Raw genomic sequence first — 11,460 nt, 5'->3', positions numbered from 1 at the left:
GAGGACGCAGCGGCGTGAGGCACGCCGGGGGGCGGGGCGCCACGAGGGGGCGGGGCCACGCCGCGGCTCGGCTCGGCTCGGCTCGGCTCGGCTCGGCTCGGCTCGGCGGCCCGGGGCGGGGGTGGGCGCCGCTCCGCTGCCTCGGGTTCCCCGCGCACGTGTCGGGAGGCAGGTGTGCGGGGCCTGCGGGTCCCACGGCCAGAACTTCCGGGAGCGCGGCGGCTGTGGTCACTCCCTCGCACCCCCCGACGCTCCGGGAGCACCCTCCTCTCTCCTGTTGGTGGAAATACACCGAGCTCTCATGGTTAGGTGTCGGAAAAACAGAACAAGAAAAAACACGGGAAATCTCAGTAAAAGATTAGTGTGGGGCGCGCTGCCAGTCATGACTTTCGGCTTTTTTTTTTTCTTTTAAAGTAAGGGCTCTAAAAAACTAAAATGTTATGAAGAGTGCTAAAATTTCAGAGCAGTAAGTCAACAAGGTCAAGCTCCTCAACTCTGAACAATAAAACCAGAAAATGCAAGAAAGCCAAAAAGCTAATCTGAATAAAGATCACATCATACCGCAGGAAAGGAAACTTACCAAATCTGTGACGTTAAGGCAAGGGATGTATTAAACGAGATTGGGGAAAAGTGTAGGTATGTTTGGGGAAGAACACCCATAGCGAATCATGAGGAGGAAATAGTGTTTGAAAAACTGATCATCAATCTTGTGAATACTTTATTTTGTACCAATTCCTTGGATACCACTGGGGGAAAGAGTATTAGGTTAGACGTTTTCAGACCCCCGCCTCACAAATGTAATCATTATTTTTAAAGTCAGACATTTCACACACGCCCCAAAATCACAACTTCATTTTTGCTTCTTGACTTATAGTTTTGTCTAGAAGTTTATGTAGGTTTGTAGTTGATGTAATTTTGCGTAATTGAAGTCCTAATTTTCTTTTTTTTTAAGATTTTATTTATTCATGAGAGACACACAGAGAGAGGAGATACACAGGCAGAGGGAGAAGCAGGCTCCCTGCGGGGAGCCTTATGAGGAACACCATCCTAGGACCCCAGGACCCCACCCTGAGCCAAAGGCAGATGCTCAACCACTGAGCCACCCAGGTGACCTTTGAAGTCCTAATTTTCATACAAGTACATACTTTGTTTTGTTTTTCCCTTACTGTCCTCTAAAGATTTATTGTGTCCTTATAGTCTTAATAATCCTTTTTTATTAAGTCGTCAGTATACAGGTTGCATCACAGAACCCCAGAATTGAAGCTCAGGTTACTAGCATTGAGAAGAAAATACAGAACAGAATATAAAGGATCAGAGTAGTCATTTTTAACAATCCATCAACCGAGAGATTGAGCTGCTTTATCCTTAGTGTGCAGATCACAGGTCTATACTCCCAAGGCACAGATGCCACTGTACAGAGTCCTGACCAAGGCCTAGCCTGAGCTCTTAATATATTCAGTAAGACAATGTGAACATTTTTATCAGTGGCCTGCAAACTGAGATGTGCACCCTCGCATTCCCTCCAAGGGATTTTCAAGGGGTAGGTGCCTACTTAAGATCATTTTAAGGCCACTTGTTTCTGAATCTTCAACTTGCATCTGTATTATTTCCTGAAACTGATTTGCTGGTTTAAAGAATGCAGTCAGTGTGTCTCCCTGCTTCATTTCCCAGCCATGCCACCATAGCTATATATTTTCCAAATTGCAAAAAGAGAGGGCATAACTCATTCAATGAGATCTTAGAAGGGTGCATTATTCCAGCGTGTAAAAACTCGAGGAAACTTTTGTCAGTTTTTTATCAACTTAAAATATTGGGCTGTATTGAGAAAGTGTATACTTCTAATGGCTCTATAACAAATTCTTCTGCAAGTCATATGATTTCCAAATAATTGCTTTCAATAAAGGATGACCTGAAGATCACTATATGAGTCTATAAAGTAGAAGGAGTTCAAAGAATTTTAAAGTTCAAAACCTTACAGCCCCATCTACTTATTAACGGTAAAAACATTCTTACAATTTACAAAAATGAAAAATAGAAAAAACACTGATGCTAAACTATATCTCTTTCTTCTAAGAAGTAGTATTTAACAACAAACAAATGCAGTAATTGTAAAAAGTTACTTATGTCTAATACTTTAAAAGCTTTGTAATATATTTTATATTATTTTGAATAATTGATTATTATTAATATATCTCAATCTAGAAGAAAATATTTCAGCACTTATAGTCTTTCAGACACAGGAAATGTAAAATATTAAATTTATTTATTTATTTTTATTTTTTTTAATAATTTTTTAAAATTTTTTTATTTATTTTTTTAAATTTTTTTTAATTATTATTTATTTATGATAGTCACACAGAGAGAGAGAGAGAGGCAGAGACATAGGCAGAGGGAGAAGCAGGCTCCATGCACCAGGAGCCCGACGTGGGATTCGCTCCTGGGTCTCCAGGATGGCGCCCTGGGCCAAAGGCAGGCGCTAAACCACTGCGCCACCCAGGGATCCCTATTTATTTAAAGATTTTATTTATTTATTCATGAGAGACACAGAGTGAGAGAGAGAGAGAGGCAGAGACACAGGCACAGGGAGAAGCAGGCCTCACGCAGGGAGCCTGACATGGGAATTGATCCTGGGACTCCAGGATCATGCCCTGGGCCGAAGGCAGGCGCCAGACCGCTGAACCACCCAGGCATCCCCCAAATTTATTTTTTTAAAGATTATTTATTTATTCATGAAAGACACAGAAAGAGAGAGAGAGTGGCAGAGACACAGGCAGAGGGAGAAGCAGGCTCCATGCAGGAAGCCAGACGTGGGACTCGATCCTGGGACACCAGGATCACACCCTAGAATGAAGGCAAATGGTCAACCGCTGAGGCACCCAGGCGTCCATCCCTAAAATATTAAATTTAAATGTATATATCTTTTCATTGCAGAGAAATATAATAGGTGATAGATAAAACACATTCAAACACAGAAATATGTGAAATTAGGATATAATCCTGAGGGGTGATAATGTGGAATGGAGTTACAGTGTAAAGAGAAAAAATAAGTGGAATATACTGTAGATAAACAAGAGTTTTTTCATATATTTTAAAAATGGTGAATGGTAGGCATAATTGCTATGGTGTTTAGGTTTCACTGGATTCATTTAAGAGAGTGACTATTCCATTTTAAAGTGTGAATGTTTACGGCATGCAGGAAATTACATCCTTTGCAAAGACTTAAACTTACGATGAAAATTTTTATTTTTTATTTTTATTTTTTAAAGATTTATTTATTTATTCATGAGAGACACAGACTGAGAGAGAGGCAGAGACACGGGCAGAGGGAGAAGCAGTCTCCATGCAGGGAGCCCGATGCAAACTTGATCTCAGATACCCGGATCACGACCCAAGGAAGGCAGGCGCCCAACTGCTGAGCCACCCAGGCATCCCTATGATGACAAATTTTAAATGTTAAACTAAAAAATATGCAAGAGGGTAAATAGTACTTCATGTACTAAGCAAAAATGTTTGAGGACCACTAATTTTAGTCATCAATCCCCTATTGGAATTTGTCTCCATTTCTAAAGATTTTGGCAATGTTTGTTCTTCTAATCCTTTTTTTTCTTAGTCTTTACTTTTCTTAAAGAACCTCAACTAAAATTCCTGCTGTTTTTTTGTTAAATGATCTTACATTATTTTTCTAAATTCCTGCCTCCTTTCTACCCTCTCTGAATGGGAAGGAGAAGGTTTGTATTCAGCTGGGTTGGTTTGATAGGGATTGGTTCAGTTCCTAAGGCTTTGGATTCAGGTTGAATCAGCAATTATTGTCTTCCTAGAAGCCTCAGAATGCTCTGGGGGGTATAACAAGACAAACCATGGACTCAAGTCTAAGAAGTCTCTAGATGGTCCAAGTGGGAACTAGCAGACTGGAAAAATGAGGAGGGGCTGGAGAAATGGTACACAAAATGAGGAAGCCATTGCCAGGAGCCAAGGTGGATACTCGGTCTGCTCGAGGGGAGCCTGGTGTCACTGTATCCATAGCTCTGATTGATCGGCCTTGCTTGAGACCCAATGCTTTACCAGTACCTGTGAGAGGACCTCCCTGCGAGGCCCCCAAGACACTGGGAGCCCAGATGCACCACTACCCCATGCCTGAAAGGGTGATAGGGACCAACTGGAGTATCAGTGGAGAGGACACTCTTATGATGAGAACAACACATGTTTTCAAGCGTATGCATTTTCTTCTTTTCATGTATTGCCTTTGGATAAATTTCCAGGTGTTGGATTACAGAACTTCTTTCTGGTTTCTCATACATATTGTCATTCCACTTTCCCAGAGAGTTAGGTTAGTCTGCTATACTAGCAGCAGAAGGGTATGCTGAATTCACCAAACCATGCGCCCACTGGATATTACATTTTTAAAATTCTCTCTGGAATGTGTAAAATGATGCATCAAATTTTCCCAAATTTGCCTGGCCACCCTTGTGTTTTTTTGGTCTACATAAACTCCGGTAATTAGTAGGGTATTCTTTCTACAGTTTTCCTCCTGGGTTTTTTTTTAAAGTTCATTTATTTTTTAGTAACGTCTATACCCAACATGGGCCTCGAACTCATGACCCCAAGATCAAGAGTTACCACTGACTGAGCCAGCCAGGCACCCCTCTTCTAGGGATATTCAAATATTTAAATATTTACTTCTTGCTGGTCTCTGCTTAAACTAGAAAGCTCAATGAAACAGTCTGCTTGCATGGTTTGGTAATCTTCCTTAATTTGGTCTGATTTGGGTGAAGGAAATGTTTTTGTTTTTAGTAACTAACTGGGCAACAGTTTAATTTAGAAAAGTGGGAAAGGACCCTCCTTAAATGAATACAAAAGTGACACAAATATAGCATGTATACTCTCCATGCCATTTAGAAACGCCTTTTTTGTGTGGAAACCTATTAACACTGATAATTTGTTTCACCAAGGTCATGTCAACAGTTACCAAATCCGATTGTGTCCTATGTTAAATGTTAAATGAATATATGATCCCTGCTTTCAAAGAATCCATGGTCTGTGGGAGAACTGCAGCTATAAACAGATCAGAGTGAAATATGTATATAAACAACCACAAGGGCCCAAAGAATGGAGCTGCCAAGGCTCCTTTGGTGAGTCTGGGAAGGAGATGTGGTTCATCTACATCCTAAAGAATGAGTGGGTGTAGGCCTGGCCAAAAGGCAGTGGGAAAAGGGAGGGAGCTGTCAAACAGAGGCAGATGGCTCCTCCCTTCTTCCCCACTTGCTCCTCAGACACAGGATGGTACCTAGGCAACCTTTTGATTCTGCAAAGCCCCCATTCCCCTCCCTCAAAGTGCATCATAACTCACCATTTCCTATTTCTGCAGCTCAACCAGAATTCACATTCTCTCCTTCAGCTGCCCTCTTGGAGGTTTTAGGAGGAGGGCACCCCCCCCCCCCCATCCTCGGTGGAAGTAATCTACTTAAAGCAAGAATACATCTTGGGGATACTTGGCATTTTACAAAGGAAACCTGTGAGCTCCAGAGAATCTTCCAGATTCCCCCTGTGTGTGCTTTGGCCTAGCCTCTCTTTGCTTCCCTGAACAATTCAAAATGAGGGAGCAACTCGGTCACCAACATCTGATTGTTTTCTCTTGGCAGTCTCCCTTGTTGGTATGGTGCCAGCATTTTACTCATCACGTTATCACAAGCTAGAAATCTGGCATCATCGTAAAAGTATCTGGTTCTTTTCTTTGTTATACTATTTCCTGAAGTTGTCAGGGCCCTGACTCTAGCTCTCTAGGAGCAATAGATGAGAAATATTCTGAAGCTTCTTGGGAACTGCCTTCCACCCATTGGCAGTCTCCCCTGAGACATTCCAGCCCAGCCCACCCAGTAATATCCAGCAGTTCCGGCACAGAAGCCTACATTTCTCAAAGACATGAGGATGTGATTGGTCACTCAGAGCAGGAGATCTGTTCTGAGATCTCGAATAGCTTAAAGGAGTCTTCCAGGTTGTGGGGAAAAGAAAGAGGCCAGAGTCAGCCCAGATATGAGGACACTGTCACAAGTACAGCCCAGTTGACACATCAAGTGCAGATGGCAATGATCCCAGTGTGTTCATGACCTTTAGACTCAGCCTTGACCTTTGTCCCTGTGCCTGACTGGCTGCCCATGCCTGTGTGGGTGGCCATTAATCAACAAGGAATAGCTGCTATCTCACCAGTAATTCGTTGGCCTCAGCCCCAGTCTGTCTGATGAGTCTAGCAATTATCCAACCTGAACATTTATTCATCTTCTCTTTTTTCTTTTTCCGATTTTGGCATTTTAATTTCTTCTGGATATCTGAATATCTCCCCCTTTGCAAGCTAGACAACAGAATTAAACTTAGGTGTTCTGATCCTCTGGGATCCAGACCGAGTCTGGCTATCTTCAGCAGAATGACATCATAATACGAGGTGCTAACAACAGGCTTCAAATCTGTAAATAATAACCACTTATTTACATTTTTTCCTCTTAGGAAACAACAAAAAGTTCGGTCCTTAAAGGCATGATATACAGAATATCTTGATTTACAAAGAATAGAATGACCCAAATTATATGCTGGCTAATTTAGGGGCGGACCAAATCAACACTGACTGAGGACTGGTGAAGAGAGAAAGTGTTTACCCTTGGGAAACTCACTCTGAGGTTGAACAAAGTCCTGGCTGCTGTTAATAAGAAAGCACGTAAAAGAATAGTATAGATCACCCACACTGACACTTGATTTTGCAGACGTCTTCCCCTACAGTGCAAAGTTAGTGATAAGAGTGGGGGGGAAGATACTTAGATTGTTCTGAAAATAAATTACTGGTGATAGGAAATAAGACATACTGAATTCTTCCATTTGCCACCAGAACAAACTGACCATGAGGATGCTGTAAAAGAAATGGTGCACTCTAGGGGCACATGAGTAGCAGGGTGACTCTTAATTTCAGCTCAGGTCATGATCTCAGGGGTCTGGGATAGAGCCCCACATTGGGCTTCCTGCTCTGTGGGGAGCCTGCTTCTGCTTCTCCTTCTCTCCTGCTCTCTCTCTCTCTCTCTCTCTCTCGCTCGCTCACTCTGCTCTCTCTCTCTCAAATAACCACTATTTTTTAAATCTTTTTAAAAATAAAGAAAAATAGAGCATGTCCCATTAATTAATTTGTAATTGTAAGCTCAGTTGACATCTTGAGGATGGACCCATAAACTCTGGCCATTCTTTTGTTTAACATCAGCAAATCGCAGAATTCCTTAGCCCTTCACCGTGGTTCCTGCTCAATATCTTCCACCTGGGCGCAGTCCCACCTGTGACTCTCCTCCTCAGGGTTGAAGATGGTGCTTGCCATCAAAACCTCGACTAGCGTTGTAGGAATAACCCTAGCTGCCTTTGTGCATAGTAGGCAATGCCCACGTGGTAAAATCCCGGCAGGAACACCAACATGCCAATGATCAGGACGGGAATGGCCGGACCTGCCTCCTCTTTGCTGATATAGCCCCCCCAGCAGAAGGGAGCCAAAGATAATGACAAAGGTACCAATCAAAAACAGTGTAGCAGGAGCAGTGGCCTTATATGGGATCTTAGGAGGGCTCTTCTTTTCTTTTTCAAAAAAAGATCCATATAATAAAAAAATTTTTTTTAATTTAAAAAAATCTATTCTTATTTATTCATTTATTTTAATTTAGACTTCAGTTAGTTAACATACCGTGCAATATTGGTTTCTGGAGTAGAATTCAGTGAGCTGCTTACATACAACACCCAGTGCTCATCACAACAGGTGTCTGCCTTAATGCTCATCCCCCAGCTAGCCCATCCCCCACCCACCTCCCACCATCAACCCTCAGTTTGTTCTCTATCCTTAAGAGTCTCTTATAGCTTCTTTCCCTCTCTTAGGAGGGTTTTTCTCAAATTGAAGGTCCATGTAGCTATGGTCTGTGCTGGAGAGTCTTGAGTAGTTCACTTTCTTATTGGGGATTCCAGTAGCCAGGTTGGTAGGAGGTAGCATCCTAACACAGTGACACAGCTACAGTAGGAGCCCCACACCAGGGCCCTCATGCTGACAGCTCACCCATGGTGGGCAACAGAAGCGCCGGGGGCCTCACAGTGTGCCTCACCTAACTGCTACTCCACCCCTATCCATCTTATCTCATTTTTATCAATTGTCACACAGTATGATGACCACATCTCTCCAAATCTCCTTATAGCCACATCCAGGCCATTATGAGTGAGCCAAACACAGGACAGATTTCATCCAGGCCTCATAAGATGAAAAATCCATCTCTACTTGCTGCAGCACAATGGGCCTCTACATCAGTGTTTCATAGAATATGGTGCCCAGGTCTTTTTTTTTTTTTTTAAAGATTTTATTGATTTATTCATGAGAGACACAGAGAGAGAGAGAAAGGCAAAGACACAGGCAGAGGGTGGTGCCCAGGTCTTAAGAATACGAACCACCAAAAAAAAATAATAAAAATTAAAATAAAAATAAAAGATTACGAACCACCTACAAAGGTTATTCAAAGTAAAGATTCCTGGAATGCATTCTTGGAAATTCAGATTCACTAGCTTCGATGTGAAACACAAGAGTCTGCATTTTTGACAAATCCATTAGATGATTCTTCTATCCTCTAGATTTGAGACTGGTCTCAAATGAGTTCTTGTCCTCCAGTTTTGGAAAGAGAATTTGACATCACCAGTGTTATGTCCTGGCCCAGTTTCTTCTGATTACTTTAGTGTCTGCTCAGTAGGACTCACTGGACAGGAAACCCAAGACAGCCATTAGCGAAGAGCAAATTCAGCCCAGGCTCATGGATGTGGCTATATGACTGACCCATGACCCCATCAATGTTGTAAGAATTGCTTATTGAAGAATTTACCAACCTGGTTTACATCCCCATGAATTAACCCCCTGGTTTACGTCTCACCTTAAATGAGAAATCCTGCTGTTGAATCCTGGCACTGCCCAAACTGATGTCAGATAGACAGGTCAAGTTCTTGTCAGTTGTAAACATATGAGACTCCACCCAAAGTCTTAGGAGCCACACTTCATTAGAGAGGGAGGAGTCAGACAATTTCTCATCCAGTAATCTACCTAGGTCCCCTACAGCCACCCCACCCTGGGTCTAAAGCAACTCCAACTCCCTCTCCCAGCCCCAGGAACAAAGCCACCACTCCCTAAATGCCTGCCCTTAAATACCCAAATGATTTTCTGGTGCCTTCCCTCTTATAGAACCTTGGAAATTAATTTGGCTCTCACCACCCTCAACCCTTTGGTGTTTTCACATCTCCCCTCAGTTCTAGACTCCACTTCAAAGCTGCCTTCTCTCACACTCACGGATGCACCCCTACACAGGAGCTCTGGGGTGCCTCCTTGGACACTCAGCTGAAAGGCCCTCTTCCTCCATGCATTGGGATGACTCATTAGTGATGATTCTCTCTCTGCCAAGGTAACGACTCAAATTCCAGGGTATCTTCACCACCACCAGGTGCTCCCAGCTCTAGAAACCACATGCCATCTGTCCCGCTGGTGGAACCTGCTATGTCCTAGTGTAGAATTCTGTAAGATGATTCTGCCTTAGAATCCACCCCACCTCATTTCCTATCCCTGTGAGTGACCATGTCCACTGATCCTGGGTCTGCCACTCTGTCTTTGGGTCCTTCCTGCATGGGCCTGGATATTTCACTGCTGACCTCTCTCTGAAGAGGCCAGGGCTACAACACAGTCACTTTCCCTGACCCATCCCACTTGTTTCTGGCTTCTTTCTCCTGCCACTTACTGGTAGTTCCAACATGAACTTGTACCTACCCAAACCCTGAACTCAGCCTGGAGGCCAAGGATTCTGTTTCTTTGACTCTTGCTGAAGCCACTCATGAACACACCTTGGAAACACTCTGGCCATTGGCTGCCTGGATTGTAACCAAAGCTGCTGTGTTTCCTCAGAATAGCCACCCCTGTCTTGCTCTCCTACTGGCATTACTCTCTGCAACGATGTTAGTTCTTCAAAGCGTGGCCCATGCCTCTAGGTAGGTCCTGTGCTAAGTCTCGGCCAGAGTAGCCTACTGTACTTAAAACCCAATTTTGGGTTATGTTTCCTGGTCAGAAGGGGAGAAGGCCCTATGTGTCAGTTTTGTGAGCTCAGGGCTTTTGTGGAGCAGCCTTGAGGAACCATCTGAAGACCACACTGGTAGTAGATCTGTGCTAGAGATGGAAGGTTCTCCCATTAAGAAGTACATGTTGAATCCTCAGGAGCAGGCTGGCAGATGTGTCCTTGAAGCTGAGTGCTACTGGGCATCCATCCTATTTAGGCTCATGACAATCAGTTCTCTAGGATTTATTTTATTTTGGCTAAAATTGGTTTATAATTTTATTTTATTTTATTTTATTTTATTTTATTTTATTTTATTTTATTTTATTTTATTTTACCTACATGTTCTCCCATGCCTTTTGGACAGGCTTCAATTCCTTAGTCTAGAGCACCCAGTCCAAGAACACCCACACACCCCTCGTCTTCTAGGTCCTTCCCTATTGAAAGTAACCCTCTGATCAGTCATTCGTGGAGGATAGGTATATTTTGCCCATCCATTCATTTATGGCTTCACTCAGTCTCTTCTTCTCTCAAGATGTATTTTTTGCTGATAAGCACTATGCCTAGTGACAAGTTCTGGGAACAGACTGTGGCATGAATAAGATCATGTCTTATGCGTCCTCCTGGAGCATCTAAAGCATCTCACTTGGGCTAGGGGTGGGCTTGGGGTAGAGCTTTCCAGAGGCAGTGATGGCTAAGCACAAGTCTGCAAGGTCAGTTGGAACTTTCACAGATGAAGAGGTAAAGAAAGTTCCAGGAAGAGTGAAAGACTCAGAAACAAGAGAGAACTCACAGAAGTTCCATATGGCTAGGAAACAACCCAAAGGGGAGTGGTGAAAAGTGAAGGTAACATTTTGAAAGAGTCAAGGGCGTGGAGCAGCTTGGGAAACCACGCAAGAAACGCTGAACCTGATGCTGTGGCCATGCAACTCTCCTCAGGGGGAAAGCAGACCTGAGCAAATTAGGTGCTGCCATGTTTAGTTTCTGCTAGCCTAGTGTGCCAGGTAACAACAGACTTCTGGTTTTTCTCAGAGAAAGCTGGACACGATAATAAAAAACACTGGGCTAAGTCACTGGCTCCACAGCCAAGGGATTGTCCCAAGTCCAAGTGGTTCACCTAGATTGGTGCTTCAGAAAACCCAATTTTTCCATATTCCACATCCCTCTCAGTCAACAACATGCTGATAACAAACCCCCACCCGAAAGCATTTGTTCAGTAGGTTCTGGTGCTAGAATCCCATATTACTCCTGCCCAGAAGAGCCTTCTGCTTCCAAACTCTGCCTCTTCTGACCTTAGAATAAACACCAATATCCAGGGTGTGGGGTTTTGGGGGCAGGGGTAAAATCAGCAGACTGGGTCTCCTAGTCATAACAG

At 43.4% G+C, this 11,460-nt stretch overlaps 1 pseudogene; it reads right to left on the bottom strand.

Annotated features, from left to right (window-relative positions):
• Positions 1–7,322: 7,322 nt before the first annotated feature.
• Positions 7,323–8,005, bottom strand: LOC121495255 (annotated as a pseudogene).
• Positions 8,006–11,460: the final 3,455 nt, after the last annotated feature.

This window comes from Vulpes lagopus, chromosome 7 (assembly GCF_018345385.1).
Source record: "Vulpes lagopus strain Blue_001 chromosome 7, ASM1834538v1, whole genome shotgun sequence".
Classification (NCBI taxonomy): Eukaryota; Metazoa; Chordata; class Mammalia; order Carnivora; family Canidae; genus Vulpes; species Vulpes lagopus.
The sequence above is the reverse complement of the archived record's forward strand: the minus strand, read 5'-3'. Positions and strand labels throughout refer to the sequence as shown.